Source organism: Sus scrofa, chromosome X, assembly GCF_054392235.1.
Source record: "Sus scrofa isolate SSC_HxYL_T2T_F1_AM1 chromosome X, Sscrofa_HxYL_maternal_Yorkshire_Landrace_v2.0, whole genome shotgun sequence".
NCBI lineage: Eukaryota > Metazoa > Chordata > Mammalia > Artiodactyla > Suidae > Sus > Sus scrofa.
Genome location: NC_139401.1, coordinates 30,516,166 through 30,535,748, shown reverse-complemented (window position 1 = coordinate 30,535,748; position 19,583 = coordinate 30,516,166). Strand labels below are relative to the sequence as shown.

General features: G+C 38.8%; 1 long non-coding RNA gene across 5 annotated transcripts in view; it reads right to left on the bottom strand.

The window, feature by feature from the left end:
* LOC146394530 (uncharacterized) overlaps positions 1 to 19,583 on the bottom strand; it is a 232,889-nt gene that overhangs the window by 147,301 nt on the left and 66,005 nt on the right. For 4 of the 5 annotated variants that reach the window (XR_014835233.1, XR_014835231.1, XR_014835235.1 and 1 more), the window contains one exon: positions 18,516 to 18,564. This is a non-coding gene — a long non-coding RNA (uncharacterized LOC146394530). Of the gene's footprint in view, positions 1 to 14,175; positions 14,258 to 18,515; positions 18,565 to 19,583 lie in introns of those variants that run through there. The other variant, XR_014835234.1, reaches the window with a different exon arrangement.

Below are 19,583 nucleotides of genomic sequence, written 5' to 3'. Positions count from 1 at the left end.
TGGTGTAGGCTGGCAGCTATGGCTCTGATTCAGCCCCTAGCCTGGGAAACTTCCATATGCCACGGGTTTGGCCCTAAAAAGATCAAAAAAAAAAAAAAAGTCACAAATCTGCATTGGGAGATGACAGCACAAAGTCAAAAGAAGTGAGGAGATGGGATTAAGATGGCAGAATAGGAGTTCCCATCATGGCTCAGTGGTTAACGAATTTGACTAGGAACCTGAGGTTTCAGGTTCGATCCCTGGCCTTGCTGGGTGGGTTAAGGATCTGGTGTTGCCGTGAGCTGTGGAGTAGGTTGCACACGCGGCTCGGATCCCGAGTTGCTGTGGCTCTGGTGTAGGCCGGTGGCTACAGCTCTGATTAGACCCCTAGCCTGGGAACCTCCATATGCTGCAAGAGTGGCTCAAGAAAAAAAAAGGCAAAAAGACAAAAAAAAAAAAAGATGGCAGAATAGAGAGACTAGAACTCAACTTCTCTCCTAAAAACAACAAAATTCACAACTAAAGGCTGAGCAATCTCCACTCAAATGGACCAGAAACCTTCAAAAAGATGTCCTACTCAAGAAGAAAAAGAGGCCACATCAAGAGGTAGGAGGGGTGATTTCATGATATAAACAACCCCATAACTCCCCAGTAGGAAGCTCCACAGATTGGAAAGTAACTGCTTCAGAGATTCACCTGGAGGAGTGAGAGTTCTGAGCCCCACATCAAACTCTCACGTGTGGTTATCTGGCACTGGGAGAACGAACCCCTGGTGCATCTGGCATTGAAGGCCAGTGAGGCTTGTGCGCACGAGCTGCATGGGACGGGGGAAATGGAGACCCCATTCTTAAAAGGCACAAACAAACTTTCACGTGCACTGGGTCCCAGGGCAGAGCAAGGTCTCCATAGGAATCTGGGTCAAAACTCACTGCAAATATTGAGGGACATCCTGGGAAAACAGGGGTGAATGTGACTTGTCCTAAGGGAAGGACATTGAAAGCAAAGCTCTCAGGAATATTCAGCAGCATGCCTTTCTCTGGAGGTGGCAATTGTGGGAAAACCCGGCCCCACCCGTCAGTCAGTGCTGAGAAGCCCAAGGACAAACAACAATCCAGGTGGGATCACAGCACCACCCCTCAATAAACAGGCTGCCTAAAGACCCCTCAGGCACACAGTCACCTCTAATCTCACCCAGAGACTAAGCCTCACCCACCAGAGGGATTAGAATCAGCTCCACCTACCAGGGGGCAGGCATCAGTCCCTCCCATCAGGAAGACTACAGCAAGCCCCCATATCAACTTCAGCCATAAAGGGGGGCAGACACCAGAAGTAAGAGAGGCCACAATGCTATTATCTGTAAAAAGGTCACCACACCAAAAACCTATCAAAATGAAAAGACAGAGAACTATAACTCAGAGGAGGGAGAAAGAAAAAACCCCAGAAAAACAGCTAAGCGATGAGGAGATTGTCAGCCTCCAGGAAAAAGACTTTAGACTGTTGATGCTGAAGATGATGCAAGACATTGGAAAGAAACTGGAGGCAAAGATGGATAACTTACAGGAAACACTGAGCAAAAAGATACAAGATATAACACTTAAGAAGAGATGCAAAATACAATAACTGAAAAAAAAATTGACTGTTACAAGCAGCTAACAGCAGAATGCAGGAGGCAGAAGAACAAATAAGTGAGGTGGAAGACAGATGAGTAGAAATTATGGATGCAGAACAGAAAAGAGAAAAAAGATTGAAAACAAATGAAGAAAGTCTCAGAGAACTCTGGGACAACGTTAAATGCACCAACATCCATATTATAGGGGTGCCAGAAGGAGGAGAGAGAGAGAGAAGGGGACAGAAAAAATATTCCAAGAGGTAATAGCCAAAAATTTCCCTAACACAGAAAAGGAACCACTCACTCAAATCCAGGAAGCCCAACGAGTACCATATAAAATAAGCCCAAGGAGGAATACATCGAGACACATATTAATCAAACTGACCACAATTAAAGACAAAGAGAAAATCTTGAAAGCAGCTAGGGAGAAGAAACAAATAACATACAAGGGAACCCCGATAAGGTTATCAGCAGATTTCTCAGCAGAAACTCTGCAGGCCAAAAGGGAATGGCATGATATACTTAACGTGATGAAAGGAAAAAACCTCCAACCAAGATGACTTTACCCAGCAAGGCTCTCATTCAGATTTGAAGGAGAAATCAAAAGCTTCACAGATAAGCAAAAGCTGAGAGAATTCAGCAACACTCAACCAGCCTTACAACAAATACTGAAAGAACTTCTCTAGGCAGAAAAGAAAAGGCCGCAACAGGAAACAAAAACACCACAAATGACAAGGCTCACCAGTAAAGGTATATATACAGTAGAGATACAAAATCATCCATGCACAATTATGCCACCAAAATCAGAAATCATGAGAAGAGGTGGGTACAAATGCAGGACACTGGAGATGCACTTGCCATTAAGAGACCAAAAGCTTAAAACAATCTCATATATATATAGAGAGAGAGACCCTTACATCAAAACGTCAGAATAACTGCAGACCAAAAATCTACAATTGATACACAAACAAATAAGAAAAATCAACTCAAATACAACACTAAAGATAGTCATCAAACCAGAAGAGGAGAGAACAAGAGAAGAAGGGAAGAAAAAAGAGCAACAAAAACAAATCCAAAGCAGTTAATAAAATGGCAATAAGAACATACATAGCAATAGTTACCTTAAATGTTAATGGAATAAACGCCCCAACCAAAAGGCATAGAGACTGGCTGAATGGATCCAAAAACAAGACCCATACATGTGTGGTCTTCAAGAGACCCACTTCACTGATAGGGACACATACAAATTGAAAGTGAGAGGATGGAAGAAAATATTCCATGCAAACCAAAATCAAAGGAAAGCTGGAGTAGCAATACTCATAGCAGACAAAATATAGACTTTACAATGAAGAATATTTTCAGGGACAAGGAAGGTCACTACCTAATGATCAAAAGATCAATCCACGAAGAAGATATAACAATTTGAAATACTGACACACCCAACATAGGTTCACCACAATATACACCGCAACTGCTAACAACCTTAAAAGGAGAAATCAACAATAACACAATCATAGTGGGGGACTTTAACACCCTGCTTACAACAATAGACAGATCATCCAGACACAAAATCAATAAGGAAACACAGGCCCTGAATGAAGCATTAGACCAGATGGACTTAATAGGTATTTATAGGACATTCCATCCAAAAGCAACAGAATACACATTCTTCTCAAGTGCACATGGAACATTCTCGAAGACTGATCACATCCTGGGCTACAAATCCAACCATGGTAACTTTAAGAAAACTGAAATCATATCAGGCATCTTTTCCAACCACAACACTATACGACTAGAAAGCAACAACAAGAAAAAAACTGCAAAAACCACAAACACGTGGAGACTCAACAACATGCCACTAAACAACCAAGGGATCACTGAAGAAATCAAAGAGGAAGTTTAAAAATACCTAGAAGCAAAGGACAACGAAGACACAACACTCCAAAACCTATGGGCTGCAGCAAAAGCCATTCTGAGAGGAAAGTTTACGGCAACACAAGCCCACGTCAGGAAACAAGAAAAAGCTCAAATAAACAAGCTAACTTGACATCTAAAGCAGCTCGAGAGAGAAGAACAGACAAGACCTAAAGGTAGTAGAAGGAAAGAAATCATAAAGATCAGAGCAGAAATCAATGAAATAGAAAAGAAGAAAACCACAGAAAAGATCAATGAAACGAAAAGCTGGTTCTTTGAAAAGATCAACAAAATTGATAAACCCTTAGCCGGACTCATCAAGAAAAAAAGAGAGAGGACTGAAATCAATAAACCGGAAATGAAAAAGGAGAAGTAACAACAGACATCACAGAAATACAAAGGATCATAAGAAACTACTGTATGCAACTAGATGCCAATAAAACGGAAAACCTAGAAGAAATGGACAAATTCTTAGAAAAGCACAATCTCCCAAGACTAAACCAAAATGAAATAGAAAAGATGAACAGACCAATCACAAGAACTGAAATTGCAACTGTGATTTAAAAACTTCCAAGATGGGAGTTCCTGTCGTGGCACAGTGGTTAACGAATCCGACTAGGAACCATGAGGTTGCGGGTTCGGTCCATGCGCTTGCTCAGTGGGTTAACGATCCGGCATTGCCGTGAGCTGTGGTGCAGGTCACAGACATGGCTCGGATCCCGCGTTGCTGTGGCTCTGGCATAGGCCGGTGGCTACAGCTCCAATTCAACCCCTAGCCTGGGAACCTCCATATGCCGTGGGAGCGGCCCAAGAAATAGCAAAAAGACAAAAAAAAAAAAAAAAAAAAAAAAAAAAAAAAAAAAACTTCCAACAAACAAAAGTCCAGGACCAGATGGCTTCACAGGCAAATTCTAACTAACATTTAGAGAAGAGCTAACCCGTATCCTTCTGATACTCTCTCAAAAACTGCAGAGGAAGGGGACACTCTCAAACTCATTTGATGAGGCCACCATCACCCTGATGCCAAAACCAGACAAAGATACCACAACAAAAGAAAACTACAGGCCAATTTCACTGATGAACATCGATGCAAACATCCCCAACAAAATCCTAGCAAACCGCATCCAACAATACATTAAAAGGATTGTACACCATGATCAAGTGGGATTTATCCCAGGCATGCAAGGGTCCTTCAATACCCACAAATCCATCAGTGTGATACACCACATTAACAAACTGAAGAATAAAAACCATGTGATCCTCTCAATAGACACAGAAAAGGCCTTTGACAAAATCCAACACCCATTTCTGAGAAAAACCCTTCAGAAAGTGGGCATAACGGGAACCTACCTCAACATGATAAAGGCCATATATGACAAACCCACAGCGAACATCTTTCTCAATGGTGAAAAGTTGAAAGAATTCCCACTGAGATCAGGAACAAGACAAGGATGTCTGCTCTCGCCACTACTCTTCAACATAGTTCTGGAAGTCCTAGCCACAGCAATCAGAGCACTAAAAGAAATATGAGGAATCCAAATTGGAAAGGAAGAAGTAAAACTATCACGACTTGCAGATGACATGATACCACACCCAGAGAATCCTAAAGACTCTACCAGAAAACCATTAGAGCTCATCCTTGAATTCAGAAAAGTCGCAGGATACAAAATTAATACACAGAAATCAACAGCATTTCTATATACTGACAGTGAGAGATCAGAAAGAGAAATTAGGGAAGCAATCCCATTTACCATCGCATCCAAGAGAATAAAAATACCTAGGAGTTAACCTACCTAAAGAGACAAAAGACCTGTACTCTGAAAACTGTAAGACACTGATGAAAGAAATCAAAGATGACACAAATAGGTGGAAAGACATACCATGCTCGTGGATTGGAAGAGTCAATATTATCAAAATGACTATACTACCCAAGGCAATATACAGATTCAATGCAATCCCTATCAAATTACCAAGGACATTTTTCACAGTACTCGAACAAAATATTTTAAAGTTTGTTTGGAAGTACAACAGACCCAGAATAGCCAAAGACATCCTGAAAAAGGAACATGGACCTGGAGGAATCAGGCTCCCGGACTTCAGACTATACTACAAAGCAACAGTCATCAAAACTGTATGGTACTGGCACAAAGGCAGAAATATAGATCCGTGGAGAAGGATAGAAAGCCCAGAGTTAAACCCACGCACCTACAGCCAACTCATCTATGACAAAGGAGGCAAGAATATACAATGGAGAAAGGACAGCCTGTTCAAGAAGTGGTGCTGGGAAAACTGGACAGCCACATGGAAAAGAAGGAAATTAGAACACTCCCTAACACCATACCCAAAAATAAACTCCAAATGGATTAAAGACATAGATATAAGACCAGACACTATAAAACTCTTAGAGGAGAACATAGGCCAAACACTCTCTGACATAAATGACAGCAACATCTTCTCAGATCCACCTCTTAGAGTATCGACAGTAAAAACAAAAATAAACAAATAGGACTTAATCAAACTTACAAGTTTCTGCACAGCAAAGGAAACCCTAAACAAAATGAAAAGACAACCCACAGAAGGGGAGAAAATCGTTGCCAGCGAATCGACTGACAAGGGATTAATCTCCAAAATTTATAAACACCTCCTACCGCTCCATATCAAAAAAACAAACAACCCCATCAAAAAATGGGCAGAAAATATAAACAGACAATTCTCCAAAGACATACAACTGACCAAAAAACACATGAAAAGATGTTCAATGTCACTCATTATTAGAGAAATGCAAATCAAAACCACTCTGAGGTACCACCTTACACCAGCCAGAATGGCCATCATCAAAAAGTCTACAAACAGTAAGTGCTGGAGAGCGTGTGAAGGAAAAGGAACACTAGTACACTGTTGGTGGGATTGTCAATTGGTGTAACCACTGTGGAAAACAGGATGGAGAGTCCTCGGAAAACTAAACATAGAACTACCATTTGATCCAGCAATCCCACTCCTGGGCATCTACCCAGCGAAAACCACAACCTGCAAAGACATTTGTACTCCAATGTTCACTGCAGCATTATTTACAATAGCCAAGACATGGAAACAACCTAAATGTCCATCGACAAAGGAGTGGATCAAGAAGAAGTGGTACATATACACAATGGAATACTACTCAGCCATTAAAAGGAAAGAAATAATGGCATTTGCAGCAACATGGATGGACCTAGAAATTTTCGTGCTAAGTGAAGTCAGTCAATGAGACACCAACATCAAATGCTTTCACTGACATGTGGAATCTGAAAAAAGGACAGACTGAACTTCTTTGCAGAACAGATGCTGACTCACAGACATTGAAAAACTTATGGTCTCCAAAGGAGACAGTTTGGGGGGTGGGGGGATGTGCTTGGGCTATGGGATGGAAATCCTGTGAAACTGGATTGTTATGATCATTATACAACTACAAATGTAATAAATTCATTTGAGTAATTTAAAAAAATAATATTAAAAAAAATACCATCTAGCCCAGTTCTCCCCACTTCAGAGATTTAGAAACTGAAACCCAGAGCAGTGAACTTATTTTCTGGTCAAGATGTAAAGCTAATTAGTGACCAAATCCAGTCTAGAAACCAGGTCCTCAGTGAAAATGCCTGTCCCTCAAGGAGTACCAAGTCCCTTCTTCATGAGTACCATTTGCCTTCAGAAGGCCTGGCACCATCCCACCCCAAGAGCCTACAGCATAGATGCACGTCCTCGTCCCTTTCCGTGGAGCTTCTGAGTATCCCAAGGATTCTCCCTAGAGTCAGCACAACCCCAGGAAACACATGTCAATGTCAGAGGACTCTGAGGCTGTAGAGTACAAAGAACCCTCCGCTGGTGGGAAAGTTTCAGGGGCTGCCCAATTTCGGACCTGAGCCTTTCCAGCAGAGCAGCAGAAAACCCAAAGGAACCAGAATTTGCAAGACCCTTCAAAGAAGTGGCTGCCAGCAAAAGAAGGTCCCCCAGGACTCTGCATAGCCCATGCTACCTAGGATAACCCTGGACCCCACAAACAAGGCCCAGCAATCAGCATGCAGCCCGTCAGCCTTCAAAGAATGTGAATGTAACGACCCCCATGGTGAGGCAATTCTGGGCAAAAGCAGTGTGACTGGATGCCTAGTGCAGGAACCACTCAAAGTCCAGTTCCTCAGCACCTACTCTAACTTTTCTGCATGATCTAGCCACAAAACTTTCATGGCTTGAAATAACAAGCATTTATTAATTCTCCTGATTCTGTGGGTCAGCTGAGGGCTATTCCAGTCTGGGCTGCCTAGTACAGTCTAACTCAGCTGTCTAGTAATTGGCAGGATGGCTGGTCTAAGGGACCACAGCTGGCAGGGCTCAGGAGGCATCCAAGAGGCCAGCCTGGGCTTCTTCACACAGTAGGCAAGAGCACCAAGGGAGGGCACACTCTCAGGGGCAGGAGCTATTGAAGATTCTGTTTGGATCATATTGATTACTGTCCTACAGCCAAGTCCAGGTTCAAGGGGTATGAAAGTAGACCCCAATTCTTGATGGGAGGAGCAGTAAAGTTAACTTGCCAAGGGTGTATGGACAGAGACAGGAGGAATTTGTAGCCTTTTGCAGTCAACCACACTGTGCTGGAAGAGAGGCCCTCTAGGAGCACTTGGTCCAGAGTCCTCCAAACATAAACCTCCTTCCTTGCCCCTGCTTTCCACAGTCACTTGCTTTACCTCTTAAGTAACTGGGGCCCACAGAGATGTCACAATACTCCAATAAAAATAGCTAGCGTTCCATATTATCCCAGGATATATCAATTTCATCCCTGCACTAGTTGTTTTTATTCTCAGGATCATTCATGCATACAACAAGTAAAACTGTTTTACATGTATTTGTTTCTCAATTAAAGATTTTTTTTTTTTTTACGGGACAGTTTTACTCAGAGAGCTTGCTTGTGGGCAGTGATTTTTCTGCCCAACAGCAACAGTGCAAATTATATTTAGCAAATCAACATGCTATAAGACAGTAGTGGACAAAATTAGAAATATAATGCTTGGCTGGTTGTTTATTGCTTGTATTGTATATTTTTAACACATCATCGTGTGGATGTTTAAAGGTCAGGATTGCATTTACACTTGAGTTGTCTAAAATAAGAAAGCCATACCCAGGAAATTCAACAATGTATTTTCCTGTGCACGCTCTACTTTTTTCCCTGGCCAAGTCCTCAAGTACTTGGAAAACACACAACTGTGCATGCATCCTGAGGTATGGGAGTGAGATGGTGCCAAGGAGGCTGCAATTTTTTTTAATGTTGCAAGTTGCTAAGACTTATTAGGTTCTCATTGGTACTAGTTGACATTCAATGCATTTAAATTTGGCAAGACCTAATGTTGGTATTCCTTCTTGCTATATAGGTCTAGAATTTTGTAAAATAGCTCAGTCAAATGCAACCCATTTTTTCCAGTCATAAAAATAACTAGGGATCTGTTCCAAATGCTAATCTCCTTTCCTAAGTAGTTCTCAAAGCAACATGTGAATTTCCTCTCCTATCCAAAGCATCCATGAGATGTATTCACTGCCCTTGCAGGTCATCTGTAGGTGCCCCTAAGTGTGTGCATGGAGATAAGTGTGTCTGCATGGTACAATTTTTTTTCTTTAGACATAAAGTTACATGAAGTCCCAGCCTCTTTCCAAACACATCCTCTTTCTGGACTAAGCTATGTCATTAATGACAGAGGGGTTGCCAAATTTTTCCCATAAAGGGCCAAATAATAAATGGATTTAGACTTTTCAGGTCACAGGGTCTCTCACAACTAAACTCTGCAGTCATAGTATGAAAGCTGCCATAGACATGTGAAAATACATGGGTGTGGCTGTGTCCCAATAAACCTTTATTTATGGACATTAACTTCCTCATATAATTGTCACATGTCATGAAATCCCATTCTCCTAAAATAATGTTTGCAACTACTTATATATACAAATGTCAAAACCTCTCTCAGGAAAAGGTCGGGGAAAGGGATAAATTAGGAGGTTGGGATTAACACACTACTATATGTAAAACAGATAATCAGCAAGGACCTACTGTATAGCACAAGGAATTCTACTAAATATTCTATAATAATCTATATAGGAAAAGAATATATAAAAGAATGGATATATAATATATATATATGTATAGGAATAACTGATTCACTATGCTATACACCTGAAACACAACATTACAAATCAACTATGCTTACATTTTAAAAAAGAAAAAAACAGAATGTAAAAAAAAACCCTCTTATTAGTTTACAGACTCCAGACGTAGTGCATTCATTAATGGAGCAATCATCTGACAAAGGAAGCAGAAGGTCCAGATGTGATCTCTCCCATGCCATTTTGTTATTTCTATTTTCTCTATGAACACATTTCTCTAAGAAAGCTAATTTCTTTTTTGTTGTTGTTTTGTTTTTGTCTGTCTTTTGCCTTTTGTCTTTTTAGAGCCTCATCTGTGGCATATGGAGGTTCCCAGGCTAGGGGTCTAATCGGAGCTGTTGCTGCCGGCCTACTCCAGAGCCACAGCAATGCCCGAGCCATGTCTGTGACCTACACCGCAGCTCATCGCCAGATCCCAACCCACTGAGCAAGGCCAGGGATCGAACCCACAACTTCATGGTTCCTAGTGGGATTCGTTTCTGCTGCGTCACAACGGGAACTCCTAAGGAAAGCTAATTTCTTAAAATTTTATATAGAACCGCAGGGAACAAATATTTCTTTGTGACTATCTTTTTAAGTAAAGATAAAAGCCATTTGGTAGCAAATTAGTCTTCCCTTTGCTTATTTGCACATAATTTTCCAAGTTTAGGTCTTTCCTTTACCTTATTTACTCTTTCCAAAGCTTCACATTTGTCTGATTGACTTGACAATGATCTGGGAATTGTCAACATGAGCAATAAATCACTAAGCTGTGGGAGAAAACTCATTCTGATAATGGCAGCTTATTTCTCCATTCCAAAATCAGCCAATCCTATCAAGACCTTCCATTGTACATTATAGTTCTAGCCCTATATTGTCTTTAATTATAGTACATCATAAAGACCTGTGTTCAATCTGATCCTTTTTGATTTTCCAATTTAGATCCTAAGAAGTGAATAAAATCAATGTCAGCATTTTGACAGCAGTAGTACTTCAGACTTTGTTCAGTGTTTTTTCTTATGACTTCTGCTGCTCTATATTCTGATGATACATAGAGAATGTTTTACAGTGTTTGCATTTATCTCATTGGATAGAATGTTTCTGTCTGATACAGAGGAGGCTAGGTACTTCCATGTCCAGATAAAACTGCTCCACAGTCCATCTCACTCCAGATGGACTAAGCAGGTCTAAAGAATCTTTTCATGTTATTTTGCCGTCTGATGCCTTATGACATTTTGGGTAAAAATATTATGCTGGATTTATTTAGAAGAAGCTTTAACTTTCTTAAATGGCTCTTTGAATACTAAACCTATTTGATTGTCTTTTCCCATAGTCAAAGTGACATGACATCAATCTATTTTGAGTGGTTGAAGGCTTCCCTTGAGGTACTTCTGCTCAGGTATTATTTACATCCTTTTTCGTTCCTGTGTTACCAACAAAACAATTGCATGAATCTCTGTTTTTCAGTGTAAGCCTTTTCCTTCTTCAGGTTAGCCATGAATTCAATTCAATCCAATTCAGTGACTTCTGGGGATGGACTGGGCCCTGAGTTTGGTGCCAGATATTGTAAAAAGTACAAAGTGGAACATGCCCACTCTCAAGGTATTTACACTTACCATAAGGAAGAATACCTCAAACCCTAATAACTACTAAATGGAGTACTGTATGTGGGCTGAGTTTTTTTGTTGGGGTTTTTTTTTTTTTTTTTTTTGTCTTTTTAGGGCCACACCCATGCCACATGGAAGTTCCCAGGCTAGGAATCGAATCAGAGCTGTAGCCCCCGGCCTACGCCACAACCTCAGCAACACCAAATCCGGGCCATGTCTGAGACCTACACCATAGCTCATGGCAACACAGGATCCTTAACCCATTGATCAAGGCCAGGGATCGAACCTGTGTCCTCATGGATACTAGTCGGGTTTATTACAACTGAGCCACAATAGCAACTCCTGGACTGGGTTTTAGATGGAGGGCTTTATTTTTTTATTTTTTTACATATTTTGTCTTTTTAGGGCCGCACCCATGGCATATGGAGGTTCCCAGGCTAGAGGTTCAATCAGAGCTCTAGCTGCTGGACTATGCCACAGCCACAGCCACGCCAGCTCCAGGCCCCATCTGCAACCTAAACTGCAGCTCACAGCAATACCGGATCCTTAATCCACTGAGCAAGGCCAGGGATCAAACCTGTGTCCTCATAGATATTAGTCAGATTCGTTTCCGCTGAGCCAGGATGGGAACTCCAGATGGAGGGTTTTAGATAATGGAGAGAGTACTTCCTACAGGCCCCATAGCATCTACTTTAAGTTTTCTTCATTGTGCATATTAAAATACTGCCACTATTATCCTCTTCGTTCTGATAAAATGAGATAGCCTCTTTCTGCTTTGAGTACAAACTACGAATCTTTAGATTATGAAATTAAACATGCTTATTACTAGGAGTTCCCATCAAGGTGCAGCAGAAAGAAAACTGAGTAGGTCACAGACTCAGCTCAGATCCCATGTTGCTGTGGCTGTGGTGAAGGCCAGCAGCTGTAGCTCTGATTCAACGCCTAGCCTGGGAACCTCCATATGCCACAGGTGCAACCCTTTAAAAAAAAAAAAAAGCAAAAAAAAATGCTTATTACCTACACCAACCAAATTTATTCAGTACTCTGGTGGGGGGGGGGGAAGGCTAAAAAAAAGGATGCTATTTGAGACATGACCAATTTTCTGTTTTGACTTTATCATTTTGGACAGTCAAAAATTTTCTAATTATGAAGAAAAGCAAATCCAGTGAACTGAAGAACTAGTGGAACTGATTTTTGGAATCAACAATTTTAAATTATTTGGCTGAAATGACTGCTCAGTTCAAACTAGGTCCAGTTTGGTTCAGCCAGACACAGGCATGGGCAGATTAAAGCTGTGTCTAGGAAAGCAGAGGTGCAGTTGTTAAGGACCAGAGGTCAGAGAAGGTAAGGGGTTTAGGAACTGAGAAAGCAATCAATGCCTGGTAGATGTGAGATGTGATCGGGGCAAGAAGTGGTCCCAAACACTAGTGGAAATATCAACCAAAAATGTAAACCAGAGACCCCAAAGGAAGACATACTAAGGGACTGAAGGAAAAGAGCAATTCAGCAGAGAATCAAATCAAAGGTGAGAAAAGGCCTTGAAAAAAAGAATCAAAAGCTCGTCTGTCTTCACCTAGGACTTTTTACTCTCTTCCTACAAAACCTTGGGCCACACTCCTGGACTGTCCAAAAGGGCTGAAGATTATGGACAACTGACTCCAGTAAAGAAAAAAAATTAAAAGGATTGTAGTTCCCTAAAGCTGAAGCTAAAGGAAAACATTCTTTCATGTCGCTTCTTTAAGTGTATCACCAGACATATTTTTTTAAAGACAGAACCATTATTAAATTAACATTTAATTTAGCAAACTATGAAGTTTCACTATTTGGATTAAGCTTCTGCTAAGGATGGATCCTGATACTCCTGAGAATGGACATGAGAATAATAATAAAACAAGTACTTCAAAGTTCAGTTCTCACTCTACTTATATGGCCAATTTCAGAACATGAAATAGTTTTGTATTTTCTTCCCCCCTTCCAAGCTGGCACTCTTTCTCTTCCCTTATAAAGGACTTTACGTGAGAGTTCTCTGATAAAAAAAAAAAGGTACCACTGGAACATAGCTCATCAGCACCAGCTCAGCCCTGAAGAATTGTATCTACAGATCACAGTGAAAGTGAAAAGAGGAGTTAGTCCCATGGAAGGATCTAATGGACTGGCAGCTGTCAGTTCACTGTTTAAACACTTGCTCTTCCCTCAATGGTGATTTTTTTTCCCCCAGAAGCTACCTCAAACCAACATATGACCCTTTTGTATAATCTATATAGACTGTTGGTTTACTGCAGAGCACTCAAAATTGGAAATACAAAGCTTTCTTTGAGTGTTAAAACAAAACAGCTTCTGACTTGCTCTGAAAATGCACATTGTGGAGATTCTTATCTTGATGGGCCTTTGATTTCAGGCCAAGCTTAGAGGAGGATGGTCTAACAATAAACCAGCAAAGCAGCTTCAGTAGTAAATGCACATACGGTTGCTCAGAGAATGTGGAGATAAAATCCAAAAGAGAAATTCTCCCAGCAATCCGCAAACCAATAAATTCCACTCCTCCACCTCCCCCATGATGAAAATGAAAGCACAAAAGAACAAGCCTCCTCCTTGTATTAGTGAGAGTAAGTCATTTTCTTTCTTGTAAAAAAAAAAAAAAAGAAAAGAAAATAATACTTGCTGGCTGCTTCTGATTATTTTAAAAACACATACTGATAGGAGAAAATTAGAAAATACCCATAATCCTACCACTCTACAATAATCTTTTTTTCTTCTGTAGACATCTATACTCAGTTTTTTCAAAATGAAAGTTTTATCACACTGGGTGTACAGTTTTGTAAGAGCAAGTTATTCCTGAAAAGGTAGTGAAGGTCAGGTGAATCTTAGAGAAACATCAACTGTGAAGGTTAGTTGATGACAACAGTTCTCACTTTACTGATAATACTTTCTTCCACGGCTTCTGCCAAATGTAATCCATCTTGCAGGATCAAAAGAGACAGTGACACTTGAACAAAGGAAGAGAAAAATCAGTCGAGCTAAATGCACAGAGAATTGGGGCAGAATCAAATGCTAGTCTTAGCCTTTTGACAGTTCCCTTATGTTAATCACCAAAAAAATTTGTGAGCTTCTCATTTCATCCTATTCTACCCCAAAACCTATCTAACTCCCCCTTATCTGGGCACCCAAACGTTCGTGAATTCAAATAGAAAATATGCTCTAGAAGGAGCTGGCTGAATCCAAATAAACGTCCATGGCAGGTGATTATGTATGTATTAGAGAACAAGTGTATACATGTGTATTTATGTGTGCATGCACACCTATGTGTACACATTCATTTGTAGTAAACACACCCAAATGAAGGCATTTTAGTTTCCTGAAAGGCAAAACTAAATAATCATGAACTAATTGTGATTAAAAAAAAAAAAAACCTGCCATTTACAAGGTACTAAGCTCTGTGCTAGTAATTCTGCTTGCCTTATCAATCAAATTTTTTTCATGATTACACTATTAAAACTGCAACCTACTTGGCAGCCCCTGCCCTAGAACTCATTTCCCTTACCAGACTCTACCGTATACTTTTTGTCATAAGACTTAACATCTTTTAATATACTTCATAATCTACTTATTTGTTTCATTGTTGCTGTTGCCTTGTTATTGTCTGTCTCTTTCCCATGTTGTCCGTTTTGTTCACTGGTGTAACTCAAGACCCTTGAACAGTTTCTGGCACATAGTAGGAGTTAAGTAAATATTTGTTTAATAAATGAATCTATGAATGCATTACTTCATTTCTACAACAACCTTTCATGACTGATATTATTATCTCCATCTGAGAGAAGAGGAGGTTGCAAAAATTTGCCTGTGGTCACATGTCTGGTAAGTAATAAAATTTGGTTTTGAAATCAAATTTCTCAAGACTCCAAATCTTGTACTTTTCTTTTTTTGGCTGTACTCTTAGCATGTGCAAGTTCCTAGACCAGTGATCAAATCTGTGCCACAGTTGTGGCCTGTGCTACTAGGGGACTCCCCAAATCTTGTACTTAGAAGAGTGGTCCCTAGACTTGTGCTGTTCCATGAACTGTTTGTTATGGCTGAGATAAGTGAAATTGGGATTAAGTATTTGGAAAACATTTATAACCATTTTACATTGCTGCAATATCCAAGAAAGAGTACATTGGTGGACTTCTCTCATCAAGCAGGGTGTAGACCAGCTTGGATGTTTTCACATTCACCTGGTGAGTTATTTGTGGTATAAGCCATACATAAGTCATGCACAGTAAGACCCCATGCCAAAGGTCATATTTTAGGATTACTTTGTCACCTGTGTAACTCTAAATTGTATAAAATTCAGAGGCAATTTAGGCATTTCATTCTTTTAATAATTTCTATATTTTTATAATTTGTAATCTTTTAACGTTTATTAAATTAATGATGTAAATATTAAGTCTGGATTTCATTTGTCAAAATAAGCTTTACTGGACTTTTCTGTCAAGAAGACAAACCATTTTTGCTTTCAACTGTACTAGTGAACCAAATGGTGCTGATCAAAATGAGTGCTTAAAAAATGAAGACCAAAAGGAGACTGTACTAGTTTTATTCAGAATTATTTTCTTTCAAATGGTCAGTTCAATTTTGCAGTCATCACTGACAGTAAAGTGCTTAAAATAATGTATTAACTGTGGAGATTTTTTAGCTGAAAGAAGCAATAAGCATATCAAAATGTAAGCAACATTTACATGCCAAACATAAATACGTTCACAAGGATGATTCAACATATGCAAATCAATTGATGTAATACACCACACTGACAAAAGGAAAAAAAGACATAAGATCATCTCAATAGACACAGAAAAAGCAGTTGACAAAATTCAATGTCCATTCATGATAAAACTCTCATCAAGGTGGGTAAAAAGGAACTATAACTCAACATAACAAAGGCCATTTATGACAAATCCACAGTCAATGTAATATTCAATGATGAAAAGCTTAAACCTCCCTGGTTAAAAAAAAAAAAAAAAAAGAAGAAGAAGAAAGAAAGAGAAAAAAGAATTGCATCCAAAAAAATCTTAAGAATGAACTTAATCAAGGAGGTAAAAGACCTATATGCTGAAAACTACAAACAGTAATAAAGAAAACTGAAGATGATTTAAAGTAGAAACATATCCCAATGCCCTTGGATTTGAAGAATACTGTGAAAATGACCATTCCATTCAAAGCAATCTACAAATTTACTGCAATCTCTTATCAAAACATCCATGACATCTTTCACAAACTAGAACAAATAGTCTTAAAATTTATATGGAACCTCAAAAGACCCAGAATTGCCAAAATAATTGTGGGGGAAAAAAAAGCTGGAGGTATAACCCTTCCAGATTTCAGATGATACCACGATGCTACAATAAACAAAAGAGGGTCATATTGTCACAAAAATAGACATAAAAATCAATGGAACAGAATAGAGAGCCCAGAAATAAACCCATGTACCTATGGTAAAATAATCTATGACAAGGGAGACAAGAACATACAATGGAGAAAAGACAGTCTATTCAACAAGAAGTGTTGGGAAAGGCAGACACATGTAAAACAATGAAACTAGAACATTCTCTCAGACAATTAACAAAAATAAACTATAATGGTTAAGAGACCTAATTTAAGATGTGATACCATAAAATTCCTAGAAGAAACATTTTTTGACATAAATTGTAGAAATTTCATAGGAGAAACATTCTTTGACATAAACTGTAGCAATACTTTTTATCAGTTTCCCAAGGCAAAAGAAATAAAAGCAAAAATAAACAAATGGGACCTAATTGAATTTAAAAGCTTTTGTACAGCAAAGGAAACCATCAACAAAAAGAAAATACAACCTACAGAATGGAAGAAAATATTTGCAAAAGATGCAACCAACAAGGGCCTCATTTCCAAAATCTATAAACAGCACATACAACTCAGTAACAAAAAAAAACGACCCAATCAAAAAATGATCAGAAGACCTAAACAGACATTTTTCTAAAGACATATAGATGGCCAAGAGAGATATGAAAACATGCTCAACATCACTAATCACAGAAAGGCAAATCAAAGGCACAATGAGGTATCACCTCATACCAATCAGAATGGCCATCATCAAAAAGTCCACAAATAATAAATGTTGGTGAGGATGTGGAGAAAAGGGAGCCCTCATACACTGTTACTGGGAATGTAAATTGGTGCAGCCACTATGAAGAACACTATAGGGGGTTTTGTAAAAAACTAAAAATAGAACTACCATATGATCCAGAAATTTCACTCCTCAGCATATAAGCAGAAAAAACAAAAACTCTAAAAAGATACATGCACCCCAATGTTCATAACAGAACTATTCACAATAGCCAAGACATAGAAGCAACCCAAGTGCCCATCAACCACTGACTGGCTTAAGAAGTAGATATATATATATATGTAGATATATATATGTGGATATTATATATACATACACATATACACATATATATATACAAAGAAGCATATTCACATACATACATACATACACAGACACACACACCGCCCCAGAATGGGCTAGTTTACAAAAGACTCATGCAAAATTTAAAGCTTCCCAAGTGTTCTCCACTACAATGCTACAGTATTAAAACATAGTTAATAGCAATTTTTAGCATATGTACAATTTCAATATAACAGAAATATTAAGGAAGAATTGTTTTTTCTACCTCATTGCTGAAAACGAGACTAGCCCTGCACTGTATAAAACTATGAAGACGAATGTTTCATATGATAAAGTACTGTCAGCCAATGTGATTTAAAGTTTAGATTTCCAGTAGAAGTAACATTCTGATGGCTCAGCTGCAATTACAGGAAAACATTCTGAGTAGTCACTCAGATTAAGGTATCCCCGGAATGTAAATCAGTGCACTTACCTTCATCAAGAAAACCTTGCCATGAAAATAATGCCAGCTGAGCTGAACTAAACAGTGTGCTTATTGATGTGGTAAAATCTGAGAATTACATAAAGCTAATGTATTACATTTCAGATTACTCTCTATATTTTGTGATAACATATAAGTTGAATATAAACAATGATTATTGCATCCTGGGTATGATGATAATCAAGAGGAAAGCTCTACTGAGAATGTCTGAACTACAGAATAAACTCTCAGTGTTTCTGCAAGATAAGAAACCAGTTTAACCCAACTTTTTAAAGATACGAATTAGTTTGATACTTTTGCGTTATATTTTTAGTACATTTAGGATCTAAGTTCTGTACTTACCCCATGCAACGACATAGTACCACGCAGATTTTTCAATGGCAGACAAGATCTGAAAACCAAAAGTTAGAACAAAGGTTTTACATATTTTTATAACATATTTCATAATTTAACAATTATCATTGACTTAGATAAGGATCATGTTAGTTTCAGGTGTACAGCACAGTGACTGAGTTATGTGTGTGTGTATATATATGTACATATGTATTTATATACATATGTATACATATTCTTCAGATTATCTTCTGTTGTAGGTTATTATAAAATACTGACTATAGTTCCCTGTACTATATAGCAGATAAAACTATGCAGTTGATTATCTATTTTATATATAGTAGTGTGTGTATATTAATCCCAGCCTTCTAATTTATCCCTCCTCCCAAACTTTTTTTCCTTTTGGTAACCATAAGAACCATAAGTTTGTTCTCTATGTCTGAGTCTCTTTCTGTTTTAGAAATAAGTTCATTTGTATCTTTTTTTTAGATTCCATACATAACCAATATAATATGATATTTGTCTTTGTTTGGCTTACTTCGCTTAATATGATAATCTCTAAGTCCATTCATGTTGCTGCAATTGTCATTACTTCTTTTTTATGGCTGAGTAACATTCCATGGTATTTTTGTACCGCATCTTTTTTTGTTTGCCACAGCCATGGTATGAAGTCCCTTCTAAGATACACCACAGCAGTGACAATGCCAGATCCTTAATGGCTAGGCCACTAGGAGAAAGCACCACCTCTTCTTTATCCATTCATCTGTCAATAGACATTTAAGCTGTTTCCATGTTTTGGCTACTGTAAATAGTGCTACTATGAACATAGGGGTGCATGTATTTTTTGAAATACGGTTTTATCCAGGTATATGCTAGGAGTAGAATTGTAGTATTACATGGGTTTTTTTTTTATTTTTATGGTCTTTTTGTTTTATTCTATCTCTACAAAAATATCAGTTTGCTATGGGCTGAAATTTTTTAATATTTAATAATTTACTGCAGATAGCTCGAGAAGCACTGCCCTGACTCCACTTGGGGCCCATGTTGGCCTACCAGGGAATCTGCATCCATCTCAAT